The 14,042-nt window shown below is 43.9% G+C and overlaps 15 non-coding genes across 15 annotated transcripts; 10 read left to right on the top strand and 5 right to left on the bottom strand.

Moving 5' to 3' along the window:
- Positions 1-652: 652 nt before the first annotated feature.
- Positions 653-747, bottom strand: TRNAI-UAU (transfer RNA isoleucine (anticodon UAU)). Its single transcript has 2 exons — positions 710-747; positions 653-688 (listed from the first exon to the last, which is right to left on the bottom strand). It is a non-coding gene; the product is annotated as a tRNA-Ile (tRNA).
- A 292-nt stretch (positions 748-1,039) lies between these two features.
- Positions 1,040-1,121, top strand: TRNAS-GCU (transfer RNA serine (anticodon GCU)). Its single transcript has one exon. It is a non-coding gene; the product is annotated as a tRNA-Ser (tRNA).
- Positions 1,122-2,237: 1,116 nt separating this feature from the next.
- TRNAT-UGU (transfer RNA threonine (anticodon UGU)) lies at positions 2,238-2,309 on the top strand. The gene has a single exon. It is a non-coding gene; the product is annotated as a tRNA-Thr (tRNA).
- Positions 2,310-3,478: 1,169 nt separating this feature from the next.
- TRNAI-UAU (transfer RNA isoleucine (anticodon UAU)) lies at positions 3,479-3,573 on the bottom strand. Its single transcript has 2 exons — positions 3,536-3,573; positions 3,479-3,514 (listed from the first exon to the last, which is right to left on the bottom strand). It is a non-coding gene; the product is annotated as a tRNA-Ile (tRNA).
- Positions 3,574-3,865: 292 nt separating this feature from the next.
- On the top strand, positions 3,866-3,947 carry TRNAS-GCU (transfer RNA serine (anticodon GCU)). Its single transcript has one exon. It is a non-coding gene; the product is annotated as a tRNA-Ser (tRNA).
- A 1,116-nt stretch (positions 3,948-5,063) lies between these two features.
- TRNAT-UGU (transfer RNA threonine (anticodon UGU)) lies at positions 5,064-5,135 on the top strand. The gene has a single exon. It is a non-coding gene; the product is annotated as a tRNA-Thr (tRNA).
- Positions 5,136-6,290: 1,155 nt separating this feature from the next.
- TRNAI-UAU (transfer RNA isoleucine (anticodon UAU)) lies at positions 6,291-6,385 on the bottom strand. Its single transcript has 2 exons — positions 6,348-6,385; positions 6,291-6,326 (listed from the first exon to the last, which is right to left on the bottom strand). It is a non-coding gene; the product is annotated as a tRNA-Ile (tRNA).
- Positions 6,386-6,677: 292 nt separating this feature from the next.
- On the top strand, positions 6,678-6,759 carry TRNAS-GCU (transfer RNA serine (anticodon GCU)). The gene has a single exon. It is a non-coding gene; the product is annotated as a tRNA-Ser (tRNA).
- Positions 6,760-7,875: 1,116 nt separating this feature from the next.
- Positions 7,876-7,947, top strand: TRNAT-UGU (transfer RNA threonine (anticodon UGU)). Its single transcript has one exon. It is a non-coding gene; the product is annotated as a tRNA-Thr (tRNA).
- A 1,169-nt stretch (positions 7,948-9,116) lies between these two features.
- On the bottom strand, positions 9,117-9,211 carry TRNAI-UAU (transfer RNA isoleucine (anticodon UAU)). Its single transcript has 2 exons — positions 9,174-9,211; positions 9,117-9,152 (listed from the first exon to the last, which is right to left on the bottom strand). It is a non-coding gene; the product is annotated as a tRNA-Ile (tRNA).
- Positions 9,212-9,503: 292 nt separating this feature from the next.
- Positions 9,504-9,585, top strand: TRNAS-GCU (transfer RNA serine (anticodon GCU)). The gene has a single exon. It is a non-coding gene; the product is annotated as a tRNA-Ser (tRNA).
- A 1,116-nt stretch (positions 9,586-10,701) lies between these two features.
- Positions 10,702-10,773, top strand: TRNAT-UGU (transfer RNA threonine (anticodon UGU)). Its single transcript has one exon. It is a non-coding gene; the product is annotated as a tRNA-Thr (tRNA).
- A 796-nt stretch (positions 10,774-11,569) lies between these two features.
- TRNAI-UAU (transfer RNA isoleucine (anticodon UAU)) lies at positions 11,570-11,664 on the bottom strand. The gene is made up of 2 exons: positions 11,627-11,664; positions 11,570-11,605 (listed from the first exon to the last, which is right to left on the bottom strand). It is a non-coding gene; the product is annotated as a tRNA-Ile (tRNA).
- Positions 11,665-11,956: 292 nt separating this feature from the next.
- TRNAS-GCU (transfer RNA serine (anticodon GCU)) lies at positions 11,957-12,038 on the top strand. The gene has a single exon. It is a non-coding gene; the product is annotated as a tRNA-Ser (tRNA).
- Positions 12,039-13,154: 1,116 nt separating this feature from the next.
- TRNAI-UAU (transfer RNA isoleucine (anticodon UAU)) lies at positions 13,155-13,226 on the top strand. Its single transcript has one exon. It is a non-coding gene; the product is annotated as a tRNA-Ile (tRNA).
- Positions 13,227-14,042: the final 816 nt, after the last annotated feature.

Genomic DNA, 14,042 nt, shown 5'->3' on the forward strand with positions numbered 1-14,042 from the left:
AGCAGAATCGCTTCATAGATTTGGTGACCTTGGATGGGTGGGCTGGATAAAGAAGTGAACCTGATTTCGGGAAAAGGAGTATCGTGATGGGGATGAGGAAAAGAGAACATGTACCACATTCACAAGTTAGAGAAATAAATATATTAGGTTGAATGGTTTTAAAAAGTTAACTTTGAGCATGAATTGTTTTTTTAAACTGCAAAGAATAAAAAAAATCAATGTGGGATTGGAGGCACAATCTGAGCAGAAAGCACCATAAGCTGCTATGGTGCAACTCTTATGTTGACTAGAAACATTAATATGATGACGCTCTTCTTTTGATATGTCTTTCAGTTAAATTTTATTGTAAGTAGCTGATACAGCACTGTTTGCAGCTCCTCAGTATATGGTTATCCCGTGACAACAATGTTTTCATCATATTTATTATTCTACAAATGTATTTTTAAATGCACTGATGTGGTGTTTGCATGCTATGCAAGACGGCACATCATGGAATGTTTATAAGGAGCATCGAATAGGATTGTGATATTTGCACCTGGAAGAGTCGGACACGCAGATCCTGAAAAGAAGTAAAAACTCTCTAGCAAGGGCCGTCTTTCCCCTGAGTTTATTCTTTACTTTTAGTGAAATGGTTTATGAAAAACCAGTAAGCTGCTCCAGGTGAGGCTCGAACTCACAACCTCGGCATGCCTCAATGCAAGTACTGCTGTATAAGTACCGCGCGCTAACCGATTGCGGCACTGGAGCTCATTGTTCGCATACCTCCCCAGTTGAGCCATCTAGAGCTGACCAAGTAGATACTGGCACTGCTCCCTTATTCACTGTGCAAGATCGACTCACATGCTAGCATGTTATCATGACTATTAAAAACTACAGTCCTAATGGAACAGATTTGATAATTCTGCTATATCATGTGCTCTGTCTATTGAACACCACATATATTTGCCAGTTCTGACACAGTCTAGGAGAAACTTATGATTATTTGTAATTAGCACATCGTAAGAATTTCCTAAAAAATGAAACATAGTCACCTAAGGCAGACGAGGTGGCCGAGTGGTTAAGGCGATGGACTGCTAATCCATTGTGCTCTGCACGCGTGGGTTCGAATCCCACCTTCGTCGGAACGCCATCAGACACTCTTTTGAAGGTGGGCATGTCTCGTAGTACAATTACACTCTCTTTCAAGACACAGCCATAATCCACTAGAAGGGCCCAACTGACTATTCCATTTTGGCAATTATGTCAAATTAAGGGAAGTGTTTTGTGCTTAATTGAAATTAGATCTTTCATGAAGTGTCCAGAGGATTGCCTTTCCCTCACTCCTGGCCTTCTAACTAACCCTGGTCGTAGTGGGCGTAGTGGGGCTCCGCGGAGCTACGCGGAGTGGGCGAGAAGCTACGCCCACTCCCGCACTCCGCGTAGCCCCACTACGCACCTCCCTCCCGCTCTCCCCTACATACATTATTTAAGCAACTACCCTTAATAAAACAATTTTAAAGCACTTACCGTGTCCGGGGCTCGTCCGGGGCTCCATCTTGGAATAGCGTCGTCCTGGATACCAATGCGCATGCGCGGGAGGCCGCGCATGCGCATTGGTATCCAGGAAGGGACGCTATTCCAAGAGGGAGCCCCGGAAGAGCCCCGGACATGGTAAGTGCTTTAAAAATTGTTTTATTAAGGTTAGTTGCTTAAATAATGTATGTAGGGGAGGGCGGGAGGGAGGCGGGTGGCGGCCGAATCGGCTACGCACACGGAGTGGGCGTAGTGTTGCCGACTACACTGTCTACGCAAAATGCGTGGAAGGCAACACAACGCCTACTCCGTGAGCGTAGCCGATTCGGACGCCCAGGGTTACTTCTAACCAGTTTGGATAGATAGACTGATAAGAAAGCAGCTCTTACTCCTAAAGTTTCAGCCATCTCAAGTGTATGACTGTTGACATATGTCTGCCCCACAGAGACAGATCACTTCTAATAAGTGAGTTCTCTATCTGTCACTGATTGTGGACATACTAACTAGAGCTATCAGTATGGTCATAAATGTGAATACTCTTATGTTCTCAAATCAAAATGGAGTTTTTCCTACTTCCAAGAAAAGTGTCTTAAGCATGCTCTTCAATTTGTGCACGCATGTAGACATTCAAATGCAACTGCATTTCCATACAGAGTCTCAAAATCATAGATATCTTCATACCGCAGTAAGAATACATGAAGCAATTTACATACTGCAAGCAGGCTGGCCTTGTAGCTCAGTGGCAGAGCACTGGTCTTGTAAACCAGGGGTCATGAGTTCAAGCCTCATCAGGGCCTTTTTATATGTGAGTTTCTGTATGTTGTTTCCAAGTCATTCTTTCTAGGAGTCACACCTTGTCTTAAGTTTGCTTATTGACAAGCTTCCCTTTCCTGCTTTCATCGTATCAAGAAGACTTCATGAAAACCATTGAACCATAAACTATCGCCTCACCCCTTCCGATCGCCTGACGAACGCCTGACAAACGCCATTCTCACCCCGCCGGGCAAGCCCTGCCGGGCAAAGCCAAATAAGCCATGCATATTTGAAGTTCCTTTGAAAGTCAGAGCGAGGACTATGACCTCTGTTCCGACTGAGTCTGCATCCACAGAAAGGATGAAATAAGGATCTAGAAATTTCACCAAGGAGATGTGAACTTCATCCCCCTTAAAATACTTTTCCTCCCAGATGCCCCGGCTCTTAGTCAAATGAGGTTAATCTTCAAAACCCCACCCCCACTAACCATAAATATCCGACTCTCCTGCTGTCCATTCAAATGATACAAGGTATCTTGTACATAGAGAGAATGTGAGAAAAAGCAGAATCGCTTCATAGATTTGGTGACCTTGGATGGGTGGGCTGGATAAAGAAGTGAACCTGATTTCGGGAAAAGGAGTATCGTGATGGGGATGAGGAAAAGAGAACATGTACCACATTCACAAGTTAGAGAAATAAATATATTAGGTTGAATGGTTTTAAAAAGTTAACTTTGAGCATGAATTGTTTTTTTAAACTGCAAAGAATAAAAAAAATCAATGTGGGATTGGAGGCACAATCTGAGCAGAAAGCACCATAAGCTGCTATGGTGCAACTCTTATGTTGACTAGAATCATTAATATGATGACGCTCTTCTTTTGATATGTCTTTCAGTTAAATTTTATTGTAAGTAGCTGATACAGCACTGTTTGCAGCTCCTCAGTATATGGTTATCCCGTGACAACAATGTTTTCATCATATTTATTATTCTACAAATGTATTTTTAAATGCACTGATGTGGTGTTTGCATGCTATGCAAGACGGCACATCATGGAATGTTTATAAGGAGCATCGAATAGGATTGTGATATTTGCACCTGGAAGAGTCGAACACGCAGATCCTGAAAAGAAATAAAAACTCTCTAGCAAGGGCCGTCTTTCCCCTGAGTTTATTCTTTACTTTTAGTGAAATGGTTTATGAAAAACCAGTAAGCTGCTCCAGGTGAGGCTCAAACTCACAACCTCGGCATGCCTCAATGCAAGTACTGCTGTATAAGTACCGCGCGCTAACCGATTGCGCCACTGGAGCTCACTGTTCTCATACCTCCCCAGTTGAGCCATATAGAGCTGACCAAGTAGATACTGGCACTGCTCCCTTATTCACTGTGCAAGATCGACTCACATGCTAGCATGTTATCATGACTATTAAAAACTACAGTCCTAATGGAACAGATTTGATAATTCTGCTATATCATGTGCTCTGTCTATTGAACACCACATATATTTGCCAGTTCTGACACAGTCTAGGAGAAACTTATGATTATTTGTAATTAGCACATCGTAAGAATTTCCTAAAAAATGAAACATAGTCACCTAAGGCAGACGAGGTGGCCGAGTGGTTAAGGCGATGGACTGCTAATCCATTGTGCTCTGCACGCGTGGGTTCGAATCCCACCTTCGTCGGAACGCCATCAGACACTCTTTTGAAGGTGGGCATGTCTCGTAGTACAATTACACTCTCTTTCAAGACACAGCCATAATCCACTAGAAGGGCCCAACTGACTATTCCATTTTGGCAATTATGTCAAATTAAGGGAAGTGTTTTGTGCTTAATTGAAATTAGATCTTTCATGAAGTGTCCAGAGGATTGCCTTTCCCTCACTCCTGGCCTTCTAACTAACCCTGGTCGTAGTGGGCGTAGTGGGGCTCCGCGGAGCTACGCGGAGTGGGCGAGAAGCTACGCCCACTCCCGCACTCCGCATAGCCCCACTACGCACCTCCCTCCCGCTCTCCCCTACATACATTATTTAAGCAACTACCCTTAATAAAACAATTTTAAAGCACTTACCGTGTCCGGGGCTCGTCCGGGGCTCCATCTTGGAATAGCGTCGTCCTGGATACCAATGCGCATGCGCGGGAGGCCGCGCATGCGCATTGGTATCCAGGAAGGGACGCTATTCCAAGAGGGAGCCCCGGAAGAGCCCCGGACATGGTAAGTGCTTTAAAAATTGTTTTATTAAGGTTAGTTGCTTAAATAATGTATGTAGGGGAGGGCGGGAGGGAGGCGGGTGGCGGCCGAATCGGCTACGCACACGGAGTGGGCGTAGTGTTGCCGGCTACGCTGTCTACGCAAAATGCGTAGAAGGCAACACTACGCCTACTCCGTGGGCGTAGCCGATTCGGACGCCCAGGGTTACTTCTAACCAGTTTGGATAGATAGACTGATAAGAAAGCAGCTCTTACTCCTAAAGTTTCAGCCATCTCAAGTGTATGACTGTTGACATATGTCTGCCCCACAGAGACAGATCACTTCTAATAAGTGAGTTCTCTATCTGTCACTGATTGTGGACATACTAACTAGAGCTATCAGTATGGTCATAAATGTGAATACTCTTATGTTCTCAAATCAAAATGGAGTTTTTCCTACTTCCAAGAAAAGTGTCTTAAGCATGCTCTTCAATTTGTGCACGCATGTAGACATTCAAATGCAACTGCATTTCCATACAGAGTCTCAAAATCATAGATATCTTCATACCGCAGTAAGAATACATGAAGCGATTTACATACTGCAAGCAGGCTGGCCTTGTAGCTCAGTGGCAGAGCACTGGTCTTGTAAACCAGGGGTCATGAGTTCAAGCCTCATCAGGGCCTTTTTATATGTGAGTTTCTGTATGTTGTTTCCAAGTCATTCTTTCTAGGAGTCACACCTTGTCTTAAGTTTGCTTATTGACAAGCTTCCCTTTCCTGCTTTCATCGTATCAAGAAGACTTCATGAAAACCATTGAACCATAAACTATCGCCTCACCCCTTCCGATCGCCTGACGAACGCCTGACAAACGCCATTCTCACCCCGCCGGGCAAAGCCAAATAAGCCATGCATATTTGAAGTTCCTTTGAAAGTCAGAGCGAGGACTATGACCTCTGTTCCGACTGAGTCTGCATCCACAGAAAGGATGAAATAAGGATCTAGAAATTTCACCAAGGAGATGTGAACTTCATCCCCCTTAAAATACTATTCCTCCCAGATGCCCAGGCTCTTAGTCAAATGAGGTTAATCTTCAAAACCCCACCCCCACTAACCATAAATATCCGACTCTCCTGCTGTCCATTCAAATGATACAAGGTATCTTGTACATAGAGAGAATGTGAGAAAAAGCAGAATCGCTTCATAGATTTGGTGACCTTGGATGGGTGGGCTGGATAAAGAAGTGAACCTGATTTCGGGAAAAGGAGTATCGTGATGGGGATGAGAAAAAGATAACATGTACCACATTCACAAGTTAGAGAAATAAATATATTAGGTTGAATGGTTTTAAAAAGTTAACTTTGAGCATGAATTGTTTTTTTAAACTGCAAAGAATAAAAAAAATCAATGTGGGATTGGAGGCACAATCTGAGCAGAAAGCACCATAAGCTGCTATGGTGCAACTCTTATGTTGACTAGAAACATTAATATGATGACGCTCTTCTTTTGATATGTCTTTCAGTTAAATTTTATTGTAAGTAGCTGATACAGCACTGTTTGCAGCTCCTCAGTATATGGTTATCCCGTGACAACAATGTTTTCATCATATTTATTATTCTACAAATGTATTTTTAAATGCACTGATGTGGTGTTTGCATGCTATGCAAGACGGCACATCATGGAATGTTTATAAGGAGCATCGAATAGGATTGTGATATTTGCACCTGGAAGAGTCGGACACGCAGATCCTGAAAAGAAGTAAAAACTCTCTAGCAAGGGCCGTCTTTCCCCTGAGTTTATTCTTTACTTTTAGTGAAATGGTTTATGAAAAACCAGTAAGCTGCTCCAGGTGAGGCTCGAACTCACAACCTCGGCATGCCTCAATGCAAGTACTGCTGTATAAGTACCGCGCGCTAACCGATTGCGGCACTGGAGCTCTCTGTTCGCATACCTCCCCAGTTGAGCCATCTAGAGCTGACCAAGTAGATACTGGCACTGCTCCCTTATTCACTGTGCAAGATCGACTCACATGCTAGCATGTTATCATGACTATTAAAAACTACAGTCCTAATGGAACAGATTTGATAATTCTGCTATATCATGTGCTCTGTCTATTGAACACCACATATATTTGCCAGTTCTGACACAGTCTAGGAGAAACTTATGATTATTTGTAATTAGCACATCGTAAGAATTTCCTAAAAAATGAAACATAGTCACCTAAGGCAGACGAGGTGGCCGAGTGGTTAAGGCGATGGACTGCTAATCCATTGTGCTCTGCACGCGTGGGTTCGAATCCCACCTTCGTCGGAACGCCATCAGACACTCTTTTGAAGGTGGGCATGTCTCGTAGTACAATTACACTCTCTTTCAAGACACAGCCATAATCCACTAGAAGGGCCCAACTGACTATTCCATTTTGGCAATTATGTCAAATTAAGGGAAGTGTTTTGTGCTTAATTGAAATTAGATCTTTCATGAAGTGTCCAGAGGATTGCCTTTCCCTCACTCCTGGCCTTCTAACTAACCCTGGTCGTAGTGGGCGTAGTGGGGCTCCGCGGAGCTACGCGGAGTGGGCGAGAAGCTACGCCCACTCCCGCACTCCACGTAGCCCCACTACGCACCTCCCTCCCGCTCTCCCCTACATACATTATTTAAGCAACTACCCTTAATAAAACAATTTTAAAGCACTTACCGTGTCCGGGGCTCGTCCGGGGCTCCATCTTGGAATAGCGTCGTCCTGGATACCAATGCGCATGCGCGGGAGGCCGCGCATGCGCATTGGTATCCAGGAAGGGACGCTATTCCAAGAGGGAGCCCCGGAAGAGCCCCGGACATGGTAAGTGCTTTAAAAATTGTTTTATTAAGGTTAGTTGCTTAAATAATGTATGTAGGGGAGGGCGGGAGGGAGGCGGGTGGCGGCCGAATCGGCTACGCACACGGAGTGGGCGTAGTGTTGCCGGCTACACTGTCTACGCAAAATGCGTAGAAGGCAACACAACGCCTACTCCGTGGGCGTAGCCGATTCGGACGCCCAGGGTTACTTCTAACCAGTTTGGATAGATAGACTGATAAGAAAGCAGCTCTTACTCCTAAAGTTTCAGCCATCTCAAGTGTATGACTGTTGACATATGTCTGCCCCACAGAGACAGATCACTTCTAATAAGTGAGTTCTCTATCTGTCACTGATTGTGGACATACTAACTAGAGCTATCAGTATGGTCATAAATGTGAATACTCTTATGTTCTCAAATCAAAATGGAGTTTTTCCTACTTCCAAGAAAAGTGTCTTAAGCATGCTCTTCAATTTGTGCACGCATGTAGACATTCAAATGCAACTGCATTTCCATACAGAGTCTCAAAATCATAGATATCTTCATACCGCAGTAAGAATACATGAAGCGATTTACATACTGCAAGCAGGCTGGCCTTGTAGCTCAGTGGCAGAGCACTGGTCTTGTAAACCAGGGGTCATGAGTTCAAGCCTCATCAGGGCCTTTTTATATGTGAGTTTCTGTATGTTGTTTCCAAGTCATTCTTTCTAGGAGTCACACCTTGTCTTAAGTTTGCTTATTGACAAGCTTCCCTTTCCTGCTTTCATCGTATCAAGAAGACTTCATGAAAACCATTGAACCATAAACTATCGCCTCACCCCTTCCGATCGCCTGACGAACGCCTGACAAACGCCATTCTCACCCCGCCGGGCAAGCCCTGCCGGGCAAAGCCAAATAAGCCATGCATATTTGAAGTTCCTTTGAAAGTCAGAGCGAGGACTATGACCTCTGTTCCGACTGAGTCTGCATCCACAGAAAGGATGAAATAAGGATCTAGAAATTTCACCAAGGAGATGTGAACTTCATCCCCCTTAAAATACTTTTCCTCCCAGATGCCCCGGCTCTTAGTCAAATGAGGTTAATCTTCAAAACCCCACCCCCACTAACCATAAATATCCGACTCTCCTGCTGTCCATTCAAATGATACAAGGTATCTTGTACATAGAGAGAATGTGAGAAAAAGCAGAATCGCTTCATAGATTTGGTGACCTTGGATGGGTGGGCTGGATAAAGAAGTGAACCTGATTTCGGGAAAAGGAGTATCGTGATGGGGATGAGGAAAAGAGAACATGTACCACATTCACAAGTTAGAGAAATAAATATATTAGGTTGAATGGTTTTAAAAAGTTAACTTTGAGCATGAATTGTTTTTTTAAACTGCAAAGAATAAAAACAATCAATGTGGGATTGGAGGCACAATCTGAGCAGAAAGCACCATAAGCTGCTATGGTGCAACTCTTATGTTGACTAGAATCATTAATATGATGACGCTCTTCTTTTGATATGTCTTTCAGTTAAATTTTATTGTAAGTAGCTGATACAGCACTGTTTGCAGCTCCTCAGTATATGGTTATCCCGTGACAACAATGTTTTCATCATATTTATTATTCTACAAATGTATTTTTAAATGCACTGATGTGGTGTTTGCATGCTATGCAAGACGGCACATCATGGAATGTTTATAAGGAGCATCGAATAGGATTGTGATATTTGCACCTGGAAGAGTCGGACACGCAGATCCTGAAAAGAAGTAAAAACTCTCTAGCAAGGGCCGTCTTTCCCCTGAGTTTATTCTTTACTTTTAGCGAAATGGTTTATGAAAAACCAGTAAGCTGCTCCAGGTGAGGCTCGAACTCACAACCTCTGCATGCCTCAATGCAAGTACTGCTGTATAAGTACCGCGCGCTAACCGATTGCGCCACTGGAGCTCACTGTTCTCATACCTCCCCAGTTGAGCCATCTAGAGCTGACCAAGTAGATACTGGCACTGCTCCCTTATTCACTGTGCAAGATCGACTCACATGCTAGCATGTTATCATGACTATTAAAAACTACAGTCCTAATGGAACAGATTTGATAATTCTGCTATATCATGTGCTCTGTCTATTGAACACCACATATATTTGCCAGTTCTGACACAGTCTAGGAGAAACCTATGATTATTTGTAATTAGCACATCATAAGAATTTCCTAAAAAATGAAACATAGTCACCTAAGGCAGACGAGGTGGCCGAGTGGTTAAGGCGATGGACTGCTAATCCATTGTGCTCTGCACGCGTGGGTTCGAATCCCACCTTCGTCGGAATGCCATCAGACACTCTTTTGAAGGTGGGCATGTCTCGTAGTACAATTACACTCTCTTTCAAGACACAGCCATAATCCACTAGAAGGGCCCAACTGACTATTCCATTTTGGCAATTATGTCAAATTAAGGGAAGTGTTTTGTGCTTAATTGAAATTAGATCTTTCATGAAGTGTCCAAAGGATTGCCTTTCCCTCACTCCTGGCCTTCTAACTAACCCTGGTCGTAGTGGGCGTAGTGGGGCTCCGCGGAGCTACGCGGAGTTGGCGAGAAGCTACGCCCACTCCCGCACTCCGCGTAGCCCCACTACGCACCTCCCTCCCGCTCTCCCCTACATACATTATTTAAGCAACTACCCTTAATAAAACAATTTTAAAGCACTTACCGTGTCCGGGGCTCGTCCGGGGCTCCATCTTGGAATAGCGTCGTCCTGGATACCAATGCGCATGCGCGGGAGGCCGCGCATGCGCATTGGTATCCAGGAAGGGACGCTATTCCAAGAGGGAGCCCCGGAAGAGCCCCGGACATGGTAAGTGCTTTAAAAATTGTTTTATTAAGGTTAGTTGCTTAAATAATGTATGTAGGGGAGGGCGGGAGGGAGGCGGGTGGCGGCCGAATCGGCTACGCACACGGAGTGGGCGTAGTGTTGCCGGCTACGCTGTCTACGCAAAATGCGTAGAAGGCAACACTACGCCTACTCCGTGGGCGTAGCCGATTCGGACGCCCAGGGTTACTTCTAACCAGTTTGGATAGATAGACTGATAAGAAAGCAGCTCTTACTCCTAAAGTTTCAGCCATCTCAAGTGTATGACTGTTGACATATGTCTGCCCCACAGAGACAGATCACTTCTAATAAGTGAGTTCTCTATCTGTCACTGATTGTGGACATACTAACTAGAGCTATCAGTATGGTCATAAATGTGAATACTCTTATGTTCTCAAATCAAAATGGAGTTTTTCCTACTTCCAAGAAAAGTGTCTTAAGCATGCTCTTCAATTTGTGCACGCATGTAGTCATTCAAATGCAACTGCATTTCCATACAGAGTCTCAAAATCATAGATATCTTCATACCGCAGTAAGAATACATGAAGCGATTTACATACTGCAAGCAGGCTGGCCTTGTAGCTCAGTGGCAGAGCACTGGTCTTGTAGACTAGGGGTCATGAGTTCAAGCCTCATCAGGGCCTTTTTATATGTGAGTTTCTGTATGTTGTTTCCAAGTCATTCTTTCTAGGAGTCACACCTTGTCTTAAGTTTGCTTATTGACAAGCTTCCCTGCTGTCCATTCAAATGATACAAGGTATCTTGTACATAGAGAGAATGTGAGAAAAAGCAGAATCGCTTCATAGATTTGGTGACCTTGGATGGGTGGGCTGGATAAAGAAGTGAACCTGATTTCGGGAAAAGGAGTATCGTGATGGGGATGAGGAAAAGAGAACATGTACCACATTCACAAGTTAGAGAAATAAATATATTAGGTTGAATGGTTTTAAAAAGTTAACTTTGAGCATGAATTGTTTTTTTAAACTGCAAAGAATAAAAAAAATCAATGTGGGATTGGAGGCACAATCTGAGCAGAAAGCACCATAAGCTGCTATGGTGCAACTCTTATGTTGACTAGAATCATTAATATGATGACGCTCTTCTTTTGATATGTCTTTCAGTTAAATTTTATTGTAAGTAGCTGATACAGCACTGTTTGCAGCTCCTCAGTATATGGTTATCCCGTGACAACAATGTTTTCATCATATTTATTATTCTACAAATGTATTTTTAAATGCACTGATGTGGTGTTTGCATGCTATGCAAGACGGCACATCATGGAATGTTTATAAGGAGCATCGAATAGGATTGTGATATTTGCACCTGGAAGAGTCGGACACGCAGATCCTGAAAAGAAGTAAAAACTCTCTAGCAAGGGCCGTCTTTCCCCTGAGTTTATTCTTTACTTTTAGTGAAATGGTTTATGAAAAACCAGTAAGCTGCTCCAGGTGAGGCTCGAACTCACAACCTCTGCATGCCTCAATGCAAGTACTGCTGTATAAGTACCGCACGCTAACCGATTGCGCCACTGGAGCTCACTGTTCTCATACCTCCCCAGTTGAGCCATCTAGAGCTGACCAAGTAGATACTGGCACTGCTCCCTTATTCACTGTGCAAGATCGACTCACATGCTAGCATGTTATCATGACTATTAAAAACTACAGTCCTAATGGAACAGATTTGATAATTCTGCTATATCATGTGCTCTGTCTATTGAACACCACATATATTTGCCAGTTCTGACACAGTCTAGGAGAAACTTATGATTATTTGTAATTAGCACATCATAAGAATTTCCTAAAAAATGAAACATAGTCATCTAAGGCAGACGAGGTGGCCGAGTGGTTAAGGCGATGGACTGCTAATCCATTGTGCTCTGCACGCGTGGGTTCGAATCCCACCTTCGTCGGAACGCCATCAGACTCTCTTTTGAAGGTGGGCATGTCTCGTAGTACAATTACACTCTCTTTCAAGACACAGCCATAATCCACTAGAAGGGCCCAACTGACTATTCCATTTTGGCAATTATGTCAAATTAAGGGAAGTGTTTTGTGCTTAATTGAAATTAGATCTTTCATGAAGTGTCCAAAGGATTGCCTTTCCCTCACTCCTGGCCTTCTAACTAACCCTGGTCGTAGTGGGCGTAGTGGGTCTCCGCGGAGCTACGCGGAGTTGGCGAGAAGCTACGCCCACTCCCGCACTCCGCGTAGCCCCACTACGCACCTCCCTCCCGCTCTCCCCTACATACATTATTTAAGCAACTACCCTTAATAAAACAATTTTAAAGCACTTACCGTGTCCGGGGCTCGTCCGGGGCTCCATCTTGGAATAGCGTCGTCCTGGATACCAATGCGCATGCGCGGGAGGCCGCGCATGCGCATTGGTATCCAGGAAGGGACGCTATTCCAAGAGGGAGCCCCGGAAGAGCCCCGGACATGGTAAGTGCTTTCAAAATTGTTTTATTAAGGTTAGTTGCTTAAATAATGTATGTAGGGGAGGGCGGGAGGGAGGCGGGTGGCGGCCGAATCGGCTACGCACACGGAGTGGGCGTAGCATTGCCGGCTACGCTGTCTACGCAAAATGCGTAGAAGGCAACACTACGCCTACTCCGTGGGCGTAGCCGATTCGGACGCCCAGGGTTACTTCTAACCAGTTTGGATAGATAGACTGATAAGAAAGCAGCTCTTACTCCTAAAGTTTCAGCCATCTCAAGTGTATGACTGTTGACATATGTCTGCCCCACAGAGACAGATCACTTCTAATAAGTGAGTTCTCTATCTGTCACTGATTGTGGACATACTAACTAGAGCTATCAGTATGGTCATAAATGTGAATACTCTTATGTTCTCAAATCAAAATGGAGTTTTTCCTACTTCCAAGAAAAGTGTCTTAAGCATGCTCTTCAATTTGTGCACGCATGTAGTCATTCAAATGCAACTGCATTTCCATACAGAGTCTCAAAATCATAGATATCTTCATACCGCAGTAAGAATACATGAAGCGATTTACATACTGCAAGCAGGCTGGCCTTGTAGCTCAGTGGCAGAGCCCTGGTCTTATAGACTAGGGGTCATGAGTTCAAGCCTCATCAGGGCCTTTTTATATGTGAGTTTCTGTATGTTGTTTCCAAGTCATTCTTTCTAGGAGTCACACCTTGTCTTAAGTTTGCTTATTGACAAGCTTCCCTTTCCTGCTTTCATCGTATCAAGAAGACTTCATGAAAACCATTGAACCATAAACTATCGCCTCACCCCTTCCGATCGCCTGACAAACGCCATTCTCACCCTGCCGGGCAAAGCCAAATAAGCCATGCATATTTGAAGTTCCTTTGAAAGTCAGAGCGAGGACTATGACCTCTGTTCCGACTGAGTCTGCATCCACAGAAAGGATGAAATAAGGATCTAGAAATTTCACCAAGGAGATGTGAACTTCATCCCCCTTAAAATACTTTTCCTCCCAGATGCCCCGGCTCTTAGTCAAATGAGGTTAATCTTCAAAACCCCACCCCCACTAACCATAAATATCCGACTCTCCTGCTGTCCATTCAAATGATACAAGGTATCTTGTACATAGAGAGAATGTGAGAAAAAGCAGAATCGCTTCATAGATTTGGTGACCTTGGATGGGTGGGCTGGATAAAGAAGTGAACCTGATTTCGGGAAAAGGAGTATCGTGAATGGGATGAGGAAAAGAGAACATGTACCACATTCACAAGTTAGAGAAATAAATATATTAGGTTGAATGGTTTTAAAAAGTTAACTTTGAGCATGAATTGTTTTTTTAAACTGCAAAGAATAAAAAAAATCAATGTGGGATTGGAGGCACAATCTGAGCAGAAAGCACCATAAGCTGCTATGGTGCAACTCTTATGTTGACTAGAAACATTAATATGATGACGCTCTTCTTTTGATAT

The sequence above is a fragment of the Lissotriton helveticus genome, chromosome 5_1 (genome assembly GCF_964261635.1).
Source record: "Lissotriton helveticus chromosome 5_1, aLisHel1.1, whole genome shotgun sequence".
NCBI classification, from domain to species: Eukaryota; Metazoa; Chordata; class Amphibia; order Caudata; family Salamandridae; genus Lissotriton; species Lissotriton helveticus.